General features: G+C 38.6%; 1 protein-coding gene across 1 annotated transcript in view; it reads right to left on the minus strand.

Annotated features, from left to right (window-relative positions):
- CysRS (cysteine--tRNA ligase, cytoplasmic) overlaps positions 1–15147 on the minus strand; it is a 30701-nt gene extending 15554 nt beyond the window's left edge. The window contains exon 1 of the mRNA XM_070099610.1: positions 14993–15147. The gene's annotated coding sequence lies outside the window, so the exon portion shown is untranslated. The remainder of the gene's footprint in view (positions 1–14992) is intronic.
- Positions 15148–19101: the final 3954 nt, after the last annotated feature.

Consider the following 19101-nt stretch of genomic DNA (forward strand, 5'->3'; position numbering starts at 1 on the left):
TGGCAGCTGCCCCTCCTTCCTCCCTGGTGTATTGGAGATAGGTATCAGCCAAGGTAGATGCACATGTATAGTCCCACACCACCTGCTTCCCATCTGTCCAGGCTTGAAGGGTGATACCATCTGGACGCTTCTGGCTGCCATCAGATCTGCATAGTTGGGGTGGCTCCCTTACTGCTGGGCATCCAGCTGTTGTGAGGCTCCTCTTGATAATGTTATTAACCTCCTCATGTCTTGCAATCTTTCCCTCGGATTTACGGCACACAAGACCATGGTACCCGAATCGGTCTGCTGCTACACAGTGGACCCCCGGTTAACGATATTTTTTCACTCCAGAAGTATGTTCAGGTGCCAGTACTGACCGAATTTGTTCCCATAAGGAATATTGTGAAGTAGATTAGTCCATTTCAGACCCCCAAACATACACGTGCAAACGCACTTACATAAATACACTTACATAATTGGTCGCATTCAGAGGTGATCGTTATGCGGGGGTCCACTGTGTATATATATATATATATATATATATATATATATATATATATATATATATATATATATATATATATATATTCTTTCTTTCTTTCAACACACCAGCCGTATCCCACCGAGGCGGGGTGGCCCAAAAGGAAAAACGAAAGTTTCTCCTTTTACATTTAGTAATATATACAGGAGAAGAGGTTACTAGCCCCTTGCTCCCGGCATTTTAGTCGCCTCTTACAACACGCATGGCTTACGGAGGAAGAATTCTGTTCCACTTCCCCATGGAGATAAGAGGAAATAAACAAGAATAAGAACTAGAAAGAAAATGGAAGAAAACCCAGAGGGGTGTGTATATATGTGCTTGTACATGTATGTGTAGTGTGACCTAAGTGTAAGTAGAAGTAGCAAGACATACCTGAAATCTTGCATGTTCATGAGACAGAAAAAAGGACACCAGCAATCCTACCATCATGTAAAACAATTACAGGCTTTCGTTTTACACTCACTTGGCAGGACGGTAGTACCTCCCTGGGTGGTTGCTGTCTACGAACCTAATACAGTGTATATATATATATATGTCTACCTACCTAATATATATATATATATATATATATATATGTCTACCTAACTAATATATATATTATATATATATATATATATATATATATATATATATATATATATATATATATATTATATATATATATATATATATATATATATATATATATATATATATATATATATATATATATATATATATATATATATATATATATATATATATTATATATATATATATATATATATATATATATATATATATATATATATATATATATATATATATATATATATATATATATATATATATATATATATATATATATATATATATATATATATATATATATATATATATATATATATATATATATTAGGTAGGTAGACATATATATATATATATATATATATATATTAGGTAGGTAGACATATATATATATATATACACTGTATTAGGTTCGTAGACAGCAACCACCCAGGGAGGTACTACCGTCCTGCCAAGTGAGTGTAAAACGAAAGCCTGTAATTGTTTTACATGATGGTAGGATTGCTGGTGTCTTTTGTCTGTCTCATAAATATGCAAGATTACAGGCATGTCTTGCTACTTCTACTTACACTTAGGTCACACTACACATACATGTACACGTTTATTTATACACACTCATCTGAGTTTTCTTTGATTTTATCTTAATAGTTCTTGGTCTTATTACTTTTCCTTTTATATCCATGGGGAAGTGGAATAAGAATCTTTCCTCCGTAAGCCATGCGTGTTGTAAAAGTCAATTAAAATGCCGGGAACAATGGGCTAGTAACCCCTTTTCCTGTAAAGATTACTAAAAAGAATAAGAAGAAAATTGTCAAAGTGGGAAGTCTGAATGTGCGTGGATGTTGTGCAAATGATAAGAAAGAGATGATTGTGGATGTTATGAATGAGAAGAAACTGGATGTCCTGGCTTTAAGTGAAACAAAGCTGAAGGGGGTGGGAGAGTTTCAATGGAGAGGAATAAATGGGATTAGGTCAGGGGTTTCAAATAGAGTTAGAGCTAAAGAAGGAGTAGCAATAATGTTGAAGGATAAGCGATGGCAGGAAAAGAGGGACTACAAATGTATAAATTCAAGGATTATGTGGAGAAAAATAAAGATTGGATGTGAAAAGTGGGTTATAGTAAGCGTGTATGCACCTGGAGAAGAGAGAAGTGTAGAGGAGAGAGAGAGATTCTGGGAAATGTTGAGTGAATGCGTGGGGAGTGTTGAATCAAGTGTGAGAGTAATGGTGGTTGGGGATTTCAATGCTAAAGTGGGTAAAAATGTTATAGAGGGAGTAGTAGGTAAATTTGGGATGCCAGGGGTAAATGTAAATGGGGAGCCTTTAATTGAGCTATGTGTAGAAAGAAATTTGGTAATAAGTAATACATATTTTATGAAAAAGAAGATAAATAAATATACAAGGTATGATGTAGCACGTAATGAAAGTAGTTTGTTAGATTATGTATTGGTGGATAAAAGGTTGATGGGTAGGCTCCAGGATGTACATGTTTATAGAGGGGCAACTGATATATTGGATCATTATTTAGTTGTAGCTACAGTTAGAGTAAGAGGTAGATGGGAAAAGAGGAAGGTGGCAACAACAAGTAAGAGGGAGGTGAAAGTGTATAAACTAAGGGAGGAGGAAGTTCGGGCGAGATAAAAGCGACTATTGGCAGAAAGGTGGGCTAGTGCAAAGATGAGTAGTGGGGGGGTTGAAGAGGGTTGGAATAGTTTTAAAAATGCAGTATTAGAATGTGGGGCAGAAGTTTGTGGTTATAGGAGGGTGGCGGCAGGAGGAAAGAGGAGTGATTGGTGGAATGACGAAGTAAAGGGTGTGATAAAAGAGAAAAAGGTAGCTTACGAGAGGTTTTTACAAAGCAGAAGTGTTATAAGAAGAGCAGAGTATATGGAGAGTAAAAGAAAGGTGAAGAGAGTGGTGAGAGAGTGCAAAAGGAGAGCAGATGAAAGAGTGGGAGAGGCACTGTCAAGAAATTTTAATGAAAATAAGAAAAAATTTTGGAGTGAGTTAAACAAGTTAAGAAAGCCTATGGAAAGTATGGATTTGTCAGTTAAAAACAGAGTAGGGGAGTTAGTAGATGGGGAGAGGGAGGTATTAGGTAGATGGAGAGAATATTTTGAGGAACTTTTAAATGTTGAGGAAGAAAGGGAGGTGGTAATTTCATGCACTGGTCAGGGAGGTATACCATCTTTTAGGAGTGAAGAAGAGCAGAATGTAAGTGTGGTGGAGGTACATGAGGCATTACGTAGAATGAAAGGGGGTAAAGCAGCTGGAACTGATGGGATCATGACAGAAATGTTAAAAGCAGGGGGGGATATAGTGTTGGAGTGGTTGGCACTTTTGTTTAATAAATGTATGGAAGAGGGGAAGGTACCTAGGGATTGGCAGAGAGCATGTATAGTCCCTTTATATAAAGGGAAAGGGGACAAAAGAGATTGTAAAAATTATAGAGGAATAAGTTTACTGAGTATGTATACCAGGAAAAGTATACGGTAGGGTTATAATTGAAAGAATTAGAGGTAAGACAGAATGTAGGATTGTGGATGAGCAGGGAGGCTTCAGAGTGGGTAGGGGATGTGTAGATCAAGTGTTTACATTGAAGCATATATGTGAACAGTATTTAGATAAAGGTAGGGAAGTTTTTATTGCATTTATGGATTTAGAAAAGGCATATGATAGAGTGGATAGAGGAGCAATGTGGCAGATGTTGCAAGTTTATGGAATAGGTGGTAAGTTACTAAATGCTGTAAAGAGCTTTTATGAGGATAGTGAGGCTCAGGTTAGGGTGTGTAGAAGAGAGGGAGAATACTTCCAGGTAAAAGTAGGTCTTAGACAGGGATGTGTAATGTCACCATGGTTGTTTAATATATTTATAGATGGGGTTGTAAAAGAAGTAAATGCTAGGGTGTTCGGGAGAGGGGTAGGATTAAATTATGGGGAATCAAATTCAAAATGGGAATTGACACAGTTACTTTTTGCTGATGATACTGTGCTTATGGGAGATTCTAAAGAAAAATTGCAAAGGTTAGTGGATGAGTTTGAGAATGTGTGTAAAGGTAGAAAGTTGAAAGTGAACATAGAAAAGAGTAAGGTGATGAGGGTATCAAATGATTTAGATAAAGAAAAATTGGATATCAAATTGGGGAGGAGGAGTATGGAAGAAGTGAATGTTTTCAGATACTTGGGAGTTGACGTGTCGGCGGATGGATTTATGAAGGATGAGGTTAATTATAGAATTGATGAGGGAAAAAAGGTGAGTGGTGCGTTGAGGTATATGTGGAGTCAAAAAACGTTATCTATGGAGGCAAAGAAGGGAATGTATGAAAGTATAGTAGTACCAACACTCTTATATGGATGTGAAGCTTGGGTGGTAAATGCAGCAGCGAGGAGACGGTTGGAGGCAGTGGAGATGTCCAGTCTAAGGGCAATGTGTGGTGTAAATATTATGCAGAAAATTCGGAGTGTGGAAATTAGGAGAAGGTGTGGAGTTAATAAAAGCATTAGTCAGAGGGCAGAAGAGGGGTTGTTGAGGTGGTTTGGTCATTTAGAGAGAATAGATCAAAGTAGAATGACATGGAAAGCATATAAATCTATAGGGGAAGGAAAGAGGGGTAGGGGTCGTCCTCGAAAGGGTTGGAAAGAGGGGGTAAAGGAGGTTTTGTGGGCGAGGGGCTTGGACTTCCAGCAAGCGTGTATGAGCGTGTTAGATAGGAGTGAATGGAGACGAATGATACTTGGGACCTGACGATCTGTTGGAGTGTGAGCAGGGTAATATTTAGTGAAGGGATTCAGGGAAACCGGTTATTTTCATATAGTCGGACTTGAGTCCTGGAAATGGGAAGTACAATGCCTGCACTTTAAAGGAGTGGTTTGGGATATTGGCAGTTTGGAGAGATATGGTGTGTATCTTTATACGTATATGCTTCTAAACTGTTGTATTCTGGGCACCTCTGCAAAAGCAGTGATAATGTGTGAGTGTGGTGAAAGTGTTGAATGATGATGAAAGTATTTTCTTTTTGGGGATTTTCTTTCTTTTTTGGGTCACCCTGCCTCGGTGGGAGACGACCGACTTGTTGAAAAAAAAAAAAAATTATATATGTGTGTATATATATATATATATATATATATATATATATATATATATATATATATATATATATATATATATATATATATATATATATATATATATATATATATACAGTGGACCCCCGGTTAACGATTACCTCCGAATGTGACCAATTATGTAAGTGTATTTATGTAAGTGCGTTTGTACGTGTATGTTTGGGGGTCTGAAAGGACTAATCTACTTCACAATATTCCTTATGGGAATAAATTCGGTCAGTACTGGCACCTGAACATACTTCTGGAGTGAAAAAATATCGTTAACCGGGGGTCCACTGTATATATATATATATATATCTATATATATATATATATATATATATATATATATATACAGTGGACCCCCGCTTAACGATCACCTCCTAATGTGGCCAATTATGTAAGTGTATTTATATAAGTGCATTTGTACGTGTATGTTTGGGGGCTGAAATGGACTAATCTACTTCACAATATTCCTTATGGGAACAAATTCGGTCAGTACTGGCACCTGAACATACTTCTGGAATGAAAAAATATCGTTAATCGGGGGTCCACTGGTGTCTTTTGTCTGTCTCATAAATATGCAAGATTACAGGTACGTCTTGCTACTTCTACTTACACTTAGGTCACACTACACATACATGTACACGTTTATTTATACACACTCATCTGAGTTTTCTTTGATTTTATCTTAATAGTTCTTGGTCTTATTACTTTTCCTTTTATATCCATGGGGAAGTGGAATAAGAATCTTTCCTCCGTAAGCCATGCGTGTTGTAAAAGTCAACTAAAATGCCGGGAACAATGGGCTAGTAACCCCTTTTCCTGTAAAGATTACTAAAAAGAATAAGAAGAAGAAAATTGTCAAAGTGGGAAGTCTGAATGTGCGTGGATGTTGTGCAAATGATAAGAAAGAGATGATTGTGGATGTTATGAATGAGAAGAAACTGGATGTCCTGGCTTTAAGTGAAACAAAGCTGAAGGGGGTGGGAGAGTTTCAATGGAGAGGAATAAATGGGATTAGGTCAGGGGTTTCAAATAGAGTTAGAGCTAAAGAAGGAGTAGCAATAATGTTGAAGGATAAGCTATGGCAGGAAAAGAGGGACTACAAATGTATAAATTCAAGGATTATGTGGAGTAAAATAAAGATTGGATGTGAAAAGTGGGTTATAGTAAGCGTGTATGCACCTGGAGAAGAGAGAAGTGTAGAGGAGAGAGAGAGATTCTGGGAAATGTTGAGTGAATGCGTGGGGAGTTCTGAATCAAGTGTGAGAGTAATGGTGGTTGGGGATTTCAATGCTAAAGTGGGTAAAAATGTTATGGAGGGAGTAGTAGGTAATTTTGGGGTGCCAGGGGTAAATGTAAATAGGGAGCCTTTAATTGAGCTATGTGTAGAAAGAAATTTGGTAATAAGTAATACATATTTTATGAAAAAGAGGATAAATAAATATACAAGGTATGATGTAGCACGTAATGAAAGTAGTTTGTTAGATTATGTATTGGTGGATAAAAGGTTGATGGGTAGGCTCCAGGATGTACATGTTTATAGAGGGGCAACTGATATATCGGATCATTATTTAGTTGTAGCTACAGTTAGAGTAAGAGGTAGATGGGAAAAGAGGAAGGTGGCAACAACAAGTAAGAGGGAGGTGAAAGTGTATAAACTAAGGGAGGAGGAAGTTCGGGCGAGATATAAGCGACTATTGGCAGAAAGGTGGGCTAGTGCAAAGATGAGTAGTGGGGGGGTTGAAGAGGGTTGGAATAGTTTTAAAAATGCAGTATTAGAATGTGGGGCAGAAGTTTGTGGTTATAGGAGGGTGGCGGCAGGAGGAAAGAGGAGTGATTGGTGGAATGATGAAGTAAAGGGTGTGATAAAAGAGAAAAAGGTAGCTTACGAGAGGTTTTTACAAAGCAGAAGTGTTATAAGAAGAGCAGAGTATATGGAGAGTAAAAGAAAGGTGAAGAGAGTGGTGAGAGAGTGCAAAAGGAGAGCAGATGAAAGAGTGGGAGAGGCACTGTCAAGAAATTTTAATGAAAATAAGAAAAAATTTTGGAGTGAGTTAAACAAGTTAAGAAAGTCTAGGGAAAGTATGGATTTGTCAGTTAAAAACAGAGTAGGGGAGTTAGTAGATGGGGAGAGGGAGGTATTAGGTAGATGGCGAGAATATTTTGAGGAACTTTTAAATGTTAAGGAAGAAAGGGAAGCGGTAATTTCATGCACTGGCCAGGGAGGTATACCATCTTTTAGGAGTGAAGAAGAGCAGAATGTAAGTGTGGTGGAGGTACGTGAGGCATTACGTAGAATGAAAGGGGGTAAAGCAGCTGGAACTGATGGGATCATGACAGAAATGTTAAAAGCAGGGGGGGATATAGTGTTGGAGTGGTTGGTACTTTTGTTTAATAAATGTATGAAAGAGGGGAAGGTACCTAGGGATTGGCGGAGAGCATGTATAGTCCCTTTATATAAAGGGAAAGGGGACAAAAGAGATTGTAAAAATTATAGAGGAATAAGTTTACTGAGTATACCAGGAAAAGTATACGGTAGGGTTATAATTGAAAGAATTAGAGGTAAGACAGAATGTAGAATTGCGGACGAGCAAGGAGGCTTCAGAGTGGGTAGGGGATGTGTAGATCAAGTGTTTACATTGAAACATATATGTGAACAGTATTTAGATAAAGGTAGGGAAGTTTTTATTGCATTTATGGATTTAGAAAAGGCATATGATAGAGTGGATAGAGGAGCAATGTGGCAGATGTTGCAAGTATATGGAATAGGTGGTAAGTTACTAAATGCTGTAAAGAGCTTTTATGAGGATAGTGAGGCTCAGGTTAGGGTGTGTAGAAGAGAGGGAGAATACTTCCCGGTAAAAGTAGGTCTTAGACAGGGATGTGTAATGTCACCATGGTTGTTTAATATATTTATAGATGGGGTTGTAAAAGAAGTAAATGCTAGGGTGTTCGGGAGAGGGGTGGGATTAAATTATGGGGAATCAAATTCAAAATGGGAATTGACACAGTTACTTTTTGCTGATGATACTGTGCTTATGGGAGATTCTAAAGAAAAATTACAAAGGTTAGTGGATGAGTTTGAGAATGTGTGTAAAGGTAGAAAGTTGAAAGTGAACATAGAAAAGAGTAAGGTGATGAGGGTATCAAATGATTTAGATAAAGAAAAATTGGATATCAAATTGGGGAGGAGGAGTATGGAAGAAGTGAATGTTTTCAGATACTTGGGAGTTGACGTGTCGGCGGATGGATTTATGAAGGATGAGGTTAATCATAGAACTGATGAGGGAAAAAAGGTGAGTGGTGCGTTGAGGTATATGTGGAGTCAAAAAACGTTATCTATGGAGGCAAAGAAGGGAATGTATGAAAGTATAGTAGTACCAACACTCTTATATGGATGTGAAGCTTGGGTGGTAAATGCAGCAGCGAGGAGACGGTTGGAGGCAGTGGAGATGTCCTGTCTAAGGGCAATGTGTGGTGTAAATATTATGCAGAAAATTCGGAGTGTGGAAATTAGGAGAAGGTGTGGAGTTAATAAAAGCATTAGTCAGAGGGCAGAAGAGGGGTTGTTGAGGTGGTTTGGTCATTTAGAGAGAATGGATCAAAGTAGAATGACATGGAAAGCATATAAATCTATAGGGGAAGGAAAGAGGGGTAGGGGTCGTCCTCGAAAGGGTTGGAAAGAGGGGGTAAAGGAGGTTTTGTGGGTGAGGGGCTTTGACTTCCAGCAAGCGTGCGTGAGCGTGTTAGATAGGAGTGAATGGAGACGAATGATACTTGGGACCTGACGATCTGTTGGAGTGTGAGCAGGGTAATATTTAGTGAAGGGATTCAGGGAAACCGGTTATTTTCATATAGTCGGACTTGAGTCCTGGAAATGGGAAGTACAATGCCTGCACTTTAAAGGAGGGGTTTGGGATATTGGCAGTTTGGAGGGATATGTTGTGTATCTCTATACATATATGCTTCTAAACTGTTGTATTCTGAGCACCTCTGCAAAAGCAGTGATAATGTGTGAGTGTTTACCTGGACCTGGAGAGAGTTTCGGGGGTCAACGCCCCCGCGGCCCGGTCTGTGACCAGGCCTCCTGGTGGATCAGCGCCTGATCAACCAGGCTGTTGCTGCTGGCTGCACGCAAACCAACGTACGAGCCACAGCCCGGCTGATCAGGAACTGACTTTAGGTGCTTGTCCAGTGCCAGCTTGAAGACTGCCAGGGGTCTGTTGGTAATCCCCCTTATGTGTGCTGGGAGGCAGTTGAACAGTCTCGGGCCCCTGACACTTATTGTATGGTCTCTTAACGTGCTAGTGACACCCCTGCTTTTGCTAGTGACACCCCTGCTTTTGCTAGTGACAGTGTTGAATGATGATGAAAGTATTTTCTTTTTGGGGATTTTCTTTCTTTTTTTTGGGTCACCCTGCCTCGGTGGGAGACGGCCGACTTGTTGAAAAAAAAAAAAAATGTGTGAGTGACGTGAAAGTGTTGAATGATGATGAAGTATTTTCTTTTTGGGGATTTTCTTTCTTTTTGGGTCACCCTGCCTCGGTGGGAGACGGCCGACTTGTTGAAAAAAAAAAAAAAAAAAAAAAAAAAAATTATATATATATATATATATATATATATATATATATATATATATATATATATATATATATATATATATATATATAACTCTTTTCTCTGAGGATGAGGGCCCCCATGACAGTTCTAGAGGTGGTACCTCCCTATATTTTATATTTTATATATATATATATATATATATATATATATATATATATATATATATATATATATATATATATATATATATATAAAATATAGGGAGGTACCACCTCTAGAACTGTCATGGGGACCCTCATCCTCAGAGAAAAGAATTATATATATATATATTATATATATACAGTGGACCCCCGATTAACGATATTTTTTCATTCCAGAAGTATGTTCAGGTGCCAGTACTGACCGAATTTGTTCCGTAAGGAAAATTGTGAAGTAGATTAGTCCATTTCAGACCCCCAAACATACACGTACAAATGCACTTATATAAATACACTTACATAATTGGTCACATTAGGAGGTGATCGTTAAGCGGGGGTCCACTGTATATATTTTATTTTTTTTTATTATCACACCGGCCGATTCCCACCAAGGCAGGGTGGCCCGAAAAAGAAAAACTTTCACCATCATTCACTCCATCACTGTCTTGCCAGAAGGGTGCTTTACACTACAGTTTTTAAACTGCAACATTAACACCCCTCCTTCAGAGTGCAGGCACTGTACTTCCCATCTCCAGAACTCAAGTCCGGCCTGCCGGTTTCCCTGAATCCCTTCATAAATGTTACTATGCTCACACTCCAACAGCACGTCAAGTATTAAAAACCATTTGTCTCCATTCACTCCTATCAAACACGCTCACGCATGCCTGCTGGAAGTCCAAGCCCCTCGCACACAAAACCTCCTTTACCCCCTCCCTCCAACCCTTCCTAGGCCGACCCCTACCCCGCCTTCCTTCCACTACAGACTGATACACTCTTGAAGTCATTCTGTTTCGCTCCATTCTCTCTACATGTCCGAACCACCTCAACAACCCTTCCTCAGCCCTCTGGACAACAGTTTTGGTAATCCCGCACCTCCTCCTAACTTCCAAACTACTAATTCTCTGCATTATATTCACACCACACATTGCCCTCAGACATGACATCTCCACTGCCTCCAGCCTTCTCCTCGCTGCAACATTCATCACCCACGCTTCACACCCATATAAGAGCGTTGGTAAAACTATACTCTCATACATTCCCCTCTTTGCCTCCAAGGACAAAGTTCTTTGTCTCCACAGACTCCTAAGTGCACCACTCACTCTTTTTCCCTCATCAATTCTATGATTCACCTCATCTTTCATAGACCCATCCGCTGACACGTCCACTCCCAAATATCTGAATACGTTCACCTCCTCCATACTCTCTCCCTCCAATCTGATATTCAATCTTTCATCACCTAATCTTTTTGTTATCCTCATAACCTTACTCTTTCCTGTATTCACCTTTAATTTTCTTCTTTTGCACACCCTACCAAATTCATCCACCAATCTCTGCAACTTCTCTTCAGAATCTCCCAAGAGCACAGTGTCATCAGCAAAGAGCAGCTGTGACAACTCCCACTTTGTGTGTGATTCTTTATCTTTTAACTCCACGCCTCTTGCCAAGACCCTCGCATTTACTTCTCTTACAACCCCATCTATAAATATATTAAACAACCACGGTGACATCACACATCCTTGTCTAAGGCCTACTTTTACTGGGAAAAAATTTCCCTCTTTCCTACATACTCTAACTTGAGCCTCACTATCCTCGTAAAAACTCTTCACTGCTTTCAGTAACCTACCTCCTACACCATACACTTGCAACATCTGCCACATTGCTCCCCTATCCACCCTGTCATACGCCTTTTCCAAATCCATAAATGCCACAAAGACCTCTTTAGCCTTATCTAAATACTGTTCACTTATATGTTTCACTGTAAACACCTGGTCCACACACCCCCTACCTTTCCTAAAGCCTCCTTGTTCATCTGCTATCCTATTCTCCGTCTTACTCTTAATTCTTTCAATTATAACTCTACCATACACTTTACCAGGTACACTCAACAGACTTATCCCCCTATAATTTTTGCACTCTCTTTTATCCCCTTTGCCTTTATACAAAGGAACTATGCATGCTCTCTGCCAATCCCTAGGTACCTTACCCTCTTCCATACATTTATTAAATAATTGCACCAACCACTCCAAAACTATATCCCCACCTGCTTTTAACATTTCTATCTTTATCCCATCAATCCCGGCTGCCTTACCCCCTTTCATTTTACCTACTGCCTCACGAACTTCCCCCACACTCACAACTGGCTCTTCCTCACTCCTACAAGATGTTATTCCTCCTTGCCCTATACACGAAATCACAGCTTCCCTATCTTCATCAACATTTAACAATTCCTCAAAATATTCCTTCCATCTTCCCAATACCTCTAACTCTCCATTTAATAACTCTCCTCTCCTATTTTTAACTGACAAATCAATTTGTTCTCTAGGCTTTCTTAACTTGTTAATCTCACTCCAAAACTTTTTCTTATTTTCAACAAAATTTGTTGATAACATCTCACCCACTCTCTCATTTGCTCTCTTTTTACATTGCTTCACCACTCTCTTAACCTCTCTCTTTTTCTCCATATACTCTTCCCTCCTTGCATCACTTCTACTTTGTAAAAACTTCTCATATGCTAACTTTTTCTCCCTTACTACTCTCTTTACATCATCATTCCACCAATCGCTCCTCTTCCCTCCTGCACCCACTTTCCTGTAACCACAAACTTCTGCTGAACACTCTAACACTACATTTTTAAACCTACCCCATACCTCTACGACCCCATTGCCTATGCTCTCATTAGCCCATCTATCCTCCAATAGCTGTTTATATCTTACCCTAACTGCCTCCTCTTTTAGTTTATAAACCTTCACCTCTCTCTTCCCTGATGCTTCTATTCTCCTTGTATCCCATCTACCTTTTACTCTCAGTGTAGCTACAACTAGAAAGTGATCTGATATATCTGTGGCCCCTCTATAAACATGTACATCCTGAAGTCTACTCAACAGTCTTTTATCTACCAATACATAATCCAACAAACTACTGTCATTTCGCCCTACATCATATCGTGTATACTTATTTATCCTCTTTTTCTTAAAATATGTATTACCTATAACTAAACCCCTTTCTATACAAAGTTCAATCAAAGGGCTCCCATTATCATTTACACCTGGCACCCCAAACTTACCTACCACACCCTCTCTAAAAGTTTCTCCTACTTTAGCATTCAAGTCCCCTACCACAATTACTCTCTCACTTGGTTCAAAGGCTCCTATACATTCACTTAACATCTCCCAAAATCTCTCTCTCTCCTCTGCATTCCTCTCTTCTCCAGGTGCATACACGCTTATTATGACCCACTTCTCGCATCCAACCTTTACTTTAATCCACATAATTCTTGAATTTACACATTCATATTCTCTTTTCTCCTTCCATAACTGATCATTTAACATTACTGCTACCCCTTCCTTTGCTCTAACTCTCTCAGATACTCCAGATTTAATCCCATTTATTTCCCCCCACTGAAACTCTCCTACCCCCTTCAGCTTTGTTTCGCTTAGGGCCAGGACATCCAACTTCTTTTCATTCATAACATCAGCAATCATCTGTTTCTTGTCATCCGCACTACATCCACGCACATTTAAGCAACCCAGTTTTATAAAGTTTTTCTTCTTCTCTTTTTTAGTAATTGTATACAGGAGAAGGGGTTACTAGCCCATTGCTCCCGGCATTTTAGTCGCCTCATACGACACGCATGGCTTACGGAGGAAAGATTCTTTTCCACTTCCCCATGGACAATAGAAGAAATAAAAAAGAACAAGAGCTATTTAGAAAAAGGAGAAAAACCTAGATGTATGTATATATATATATGCATGTGCGTGTCTGTGAAGTGTGACCAAAGTGTAAGTAGGAGTAGCAAGATATCCCTGTTATCTTAGCGTGTTTATGAGACATATATATATATATATATATATATATATATATATATATATATATATATATATATATATATAATGTATATAATAAATTATTTAAGACCCATATAAAGAGAAATATAAAATACAGACGTTATAGAAAAAGTAATGCAGCATAATGCAGTCTTTTTACTGACATTTTGCCCATTTTGAAAGTTAAGACACATGTGCAACATCTGGATATCTTTATAGGAAGACAGTAGAACTATATACAAAAGATGAGGTAATCAGTCCCTCGGCCTTGGAGTTAGTGTTCACAGCATCGTGGTGGAGGAGAATCTGTAGGTTTTATTAGTCACAAATAACATCTGCTCATGACTTGATACAGCCCACTAGTATTTGGGTTAAATGTTGCATTTCTTTTTTTTTTTTTATCTAGTGCATTTCTTTTTTTTATCTAGGAACTATATCAATAAGATTAGTATGAATCATATCAAGATTTCAATGGTTTGGAATTGTAGGGATATCGTCATAGCTTGAGTGGTAGTATCCTCAGCTCATACACTAGGTTTGATCCTCGGCATGAGTAAAAACGTTGGGCATGTTTCCTTAAACCTGATGCCCCTGTTCACCTAGCAGCAAATAGGTGTGAGTCACATCCTAGGGTAGAAGATTAAAAGGTTAAATTCATAAAATGCATATATGGTTACCTGTATATATGGTTACATATTAAATATATGGTTATATGGAAATACAGTCACTCTGACTTGTTGGGAAGGTCATCCTTGGTAATTTATACTTATGTTACTAAATAAGACAATTGCAATCATCCAAAAATTGTGTTAAATTGTACTTATATAAACTTACTTATGTTAGACATGCAACACCGGGGAGCGGGAGGTGAACCTCTCCGCTCACTAAACATTACCCACCCATATTTAGCACTCTTATCTCGTGAAATACCATAAAATTAAATTAGAAATACCCTGGCAAAGGCCGTAACAAAATATTCTTTCTTGATACATGATGGACCATCCCTTAAACTTTCCATGCTGTCAATGACATGATCGTCCGCCCCCAGACCATCCCACACAACCTCCACATGGCTCATCTCCTCCCTTATTTTCGCTTTAAACTACATAAAAAACACCACAAAATCGCTATGGATAACTCCCCATTATCGAATTTCAAAATAAGCTACATTAAATGCAAAAATAAGTCATAAATAAGGTTAGGAAAGATACCTGCGGCCGTCCTTGTTGACGTGTCTGCTGCTGCCAGGCTTACCACACTTCCTATCAATCATTGCATCACCTGAGTAAGTTTATTCAGGTATACATAAATAGTGTTACATAGATTATCATACATAACAACATATGTGTAGAGAACCTGGGATAACCAAAAAAAGTCAAAGTAACTTATTTCCATTGGGGGGGGTTCTTTATAAATATTACTATCAATTATTGCATCAGCTGAGAAATATAAATATTACTATCAATTATTGCATCTGTTGAGTAATATAAATATTATCTCATAATACATCCTACTTTGTGTAATCCTGAAAAGTTAAAGTTTGGATAATAAAAACAGTTTGGGTAATAAAAAAAAGTTTGGGTATTAAAAACAGTTGGGTATTAAAAAAGTCAGTGTAAGCAAAGCCGCCTGCAATGTAAACAAAACCGCCTTTAATATAAACAAAGCCGCCTCCTATATAACTATAGCAGTCTACAATGTAAAACAGGCCGCCTGCAATGTAAACAAAAGCCGCCTACATTTAAAAAAAAAATGCCGCCTCCAATGTAAACAAAAGTCACGACCAGATGTAAACAAAGCCGCATCCAATGTAAAATACCACGTCCAAATGTAAACAAAGCCGCATCCAATGTAAACAAATACCACGTCCCAATGTAAACAAAGCCGCATCCAATGTAAACAAATACCACGTCCCGATGTGTGGACGTATCAGTGGTTCATTACTTTGTAATTTGTTCATGACTGTAACCATGTATAGGAGTGAAGCTGATTCATTACCTCTGTAACTTGCCATGATTAGTGACCAGATCTACCTGGAGTTCATTACCTTTGTAACTAGTTCAGCTATCATAACTTTGGGGTCCAGTCACTGGACCCATTATGTACCTTTGTAATCTTTTGACTACCGCCCACAGGATGGGTATGGGGTGCATAAAGATATTAAACTAAAGTGTGTGTGTGTGTGTGTGTGTGTGTGTGTGTGTGTGTGTGTGTGTGTGTGTGTGTGTGTGTGTGTGTGTGTGTGTGTGTGTGTGTGTGTGTGGTGTGTGTGACTCAACAATCAATATTTGCACCAATAACTCATTACAGTTGTGACCGGGTGTGGAAGTGTGAATTGCTCATTACTCTATAATTTGTTCATGATTGTAGCCAAAGTATAAACGTAAGTAACCATTCTACAGAATTCATTACCTTTGTAACTTGTGAGCTCATTACCTTTGTACCTAGTTCAGCTATCAAAACTTTGGGGGCCCAGTCCCTGGACCCATTACGTACCTCTGTAATCTGTAAATACCTTTGTAACTTGTCATGATTGTGACCAGACTTACCTGGAGTTCATTACCTTTGTAAATTGTGAGTTCATTACCTTTGTAAATTGTGAGTTCATTACCTTTGTAAATTGTGAGTTCATTACCTCTGTAACTTGCTCAGCTATCAAAACTTTGGAGTCCAGTCCCTGGACCAATTATGTACCTCTGTAATCTTTTGACTACCGCCCACAGGATGGGTATGGGGTGCATAATAAATATATTAAACTAACTAACCGATGTAAACAAAGCCGCATCCAATGTAAACAAAGTCGTAATGTAAACAAAGATGCTGGCGCTGGCGGGTAATGGTTAATGGTAACTTAGGTTAGGTTAATAAGAACAACATTAAGAATAAAAAAATTATTTTGACATGATACAAATTGTACAAAGGAATATAACAGTTGGCTGTACATGCCAAAAGCCCTTTTGCATGCAGAGCATTTCGGCTATTTTTAGTTTGAGTTAGGTTGGTTTTCCTCTTTCCATCCCAAAAAACAAAACCTGAAGTCAGTACCTGATCAACCGGGCTGTGGTTCGTACGTCAGTTTGCGTGCGGCCAGCAGTAACAGCCTGGTTGATCAGACCCTGATCCACCAGCATTCACCAGCAAATGGTTAGTAGACAACAAACTATCATTACACCTAGGGAAAACTGAAGCCATTCTCTTTGGCACGAAACATAAACTGAGAAGGGTAAATAACTTTAATGTGATCTCGGTGGTGTTGTGGTTCACCGCGCCCTCTACCACTGAGGTGGTCCTGGGTTCAATTCCCCCGGGTTGGACTCTGGGACACGGCCGCCTCGCCCGTACCACAAGCGAGGAACTGGGTGGACATTGAGTCCTCCTGGGGGAAATGGACTCACGTTCATTTCTTGTTATTATTTTTGGTGACCCGGTGGCCTGGTGGCTAAAGCTCCCGCTTCACACACGGAGGGCCCGGGTTCGATTCCCGGCGGGTGGAAACATTTCGACACGTTTCCTTACACCTGTTGTCCTGTTCACCTAGCAGCAAATAGGTACCTGGGTGTTAGTCGACTGGTGTGGGTCGCATCCTGGGGGACAAGATTAAGGACCCCAATGGAAATAAGTTAGACAGTCCTCGATGACGCACTGACTTTCTTGGGTTATCCTGGGTGGCTAACCCTCCGGGGTTAAAAATCCGAACGAAATCTTATCTTATCTTAATGTAATGGGGAGTCCATCACTTTGGTTTCATCAGTAAAATATTTGGGAATTCCCTTTGACCCATGCATGTCAGGAGAATTGATAGGGAACAGTGTAGTAAAGAAAGCGAATGCCAGACTGAAGTTCCTGTATAGACAAGCACAGTGTCTACCTACTGAGGCTCGCAGGACCCTATGTCTAGCCCTTATACAATGCCATATGGATTACGCTTGCTCTTCATGGTACTCTGCCTTGACAAAAAAACTGAAAGATAGACTGCAAATCACCCAGAACAAAATCGTAAGATTCATCCTGGGGCTGGGACCAAGAGAACATGTAGGCCAGGATGAATTACAGCAGTTGGATATGCTGAATGTTGAAGACAGAGTAAAACAACTGAAGCTAAATCATGTTTATAAAATTGCTCACAAACAGTGTCCAGAATATCTTGCTGTCAATTTTGTCAAGGTTGGGAACCAAAGCAATCATAGTACTAGGGGGAGAGAGCACAACTTTGTAGTAGCCACAGTCAGTGGCCAGCCTTCAAACACCTTTTATTGTACAGCAATAAAGAAATGGAACAGACTACCCGCACATGTCAAAGCCAGTCATAGCATGAACCAGTTCAAGAAGAGTGCCAAAAGGTGTCCGATGAATGTAGCTACAGAAAGGGAAGGGAATGATTTTCTATTTTTTATCTAACATACGTGTAAATTTTACCTTATTCCTAGTAATGACCCTCGTATTGTAGATAGTCTTAATGACCCTCGTGTAGTAGTCTTTTTAGTATGATAATAAGATGTTATCTTCATTATAGAATAATAAGAAAATATTATAACCTTTATATTATAATAATAAGGTAAAAGGATCCCAATGGAAATAAGTCACTCTGTCTGACTTTTTTGGGTTATCCTAGGTTCTCTACACATATGCTGCTATGTATGATAATTCTATGTAACTGTATTTGTGTATACCTGAATAAACTTACTTACTTACTTACTTACTTACACCATGAGGCCTGGTCTCAGACCGAGCCGCAGGGGCGTTGACCCCCGAAACCTCTCTCCAAGCATGCCCAAAGAATATCAAACCACCAATTACTTTATATTTTAAGACATCAATTTACACCAACCCCTCGACTAAATATTGTATTTACCACATACATATACACACACTTTTATTCATACATATATACATACATACTTTGAAGTTGAATTTGCATTTTTGAAATGTTTTTAACGCATTAAAAGCTATATTTTTACAATGATTATATTATACACATTTATATATTTTTGATAATGTTTGCATTAAATATTTCACCTATATTATCATATTAATGATTTTTTTGCAGTATAACCTATTAGTAGTAGTATTATTGTCATGGGGAGCGCTATGTAGGGATTATACAGCAGCCATATAACCTAACTTTACCTATTTTTAACAACTCTTAACCATGGTAACTTAAACAATTAAACACCATTGACTATTGTATCTACTTCACAGTAATGGTCATGTGTCTGAATTGTGTAACCATCGTTAGTTAGTTTATTGAGTTTAAAGCCTTTTGACTGAACTAGGATCATTAAGTAGTATGTCACTGATGTCAGCAAGGCCTATATACCTT

Source organism: Cherax quadricarinatus, chromosome 68 (genome assembly GCF_038502225.1).
Source record: "Cherax quadricarinatus isolate ZL_2023a chromosome 68, ASM3850222v1, whole genome shotgun sequence".
Taxonomy (NCBI): Eukaryota; Metazoa; Arthropoda; class Malacostraca; order Decapoda; family Parastacidae; genus Cherax; species Cherax quadricarinatus.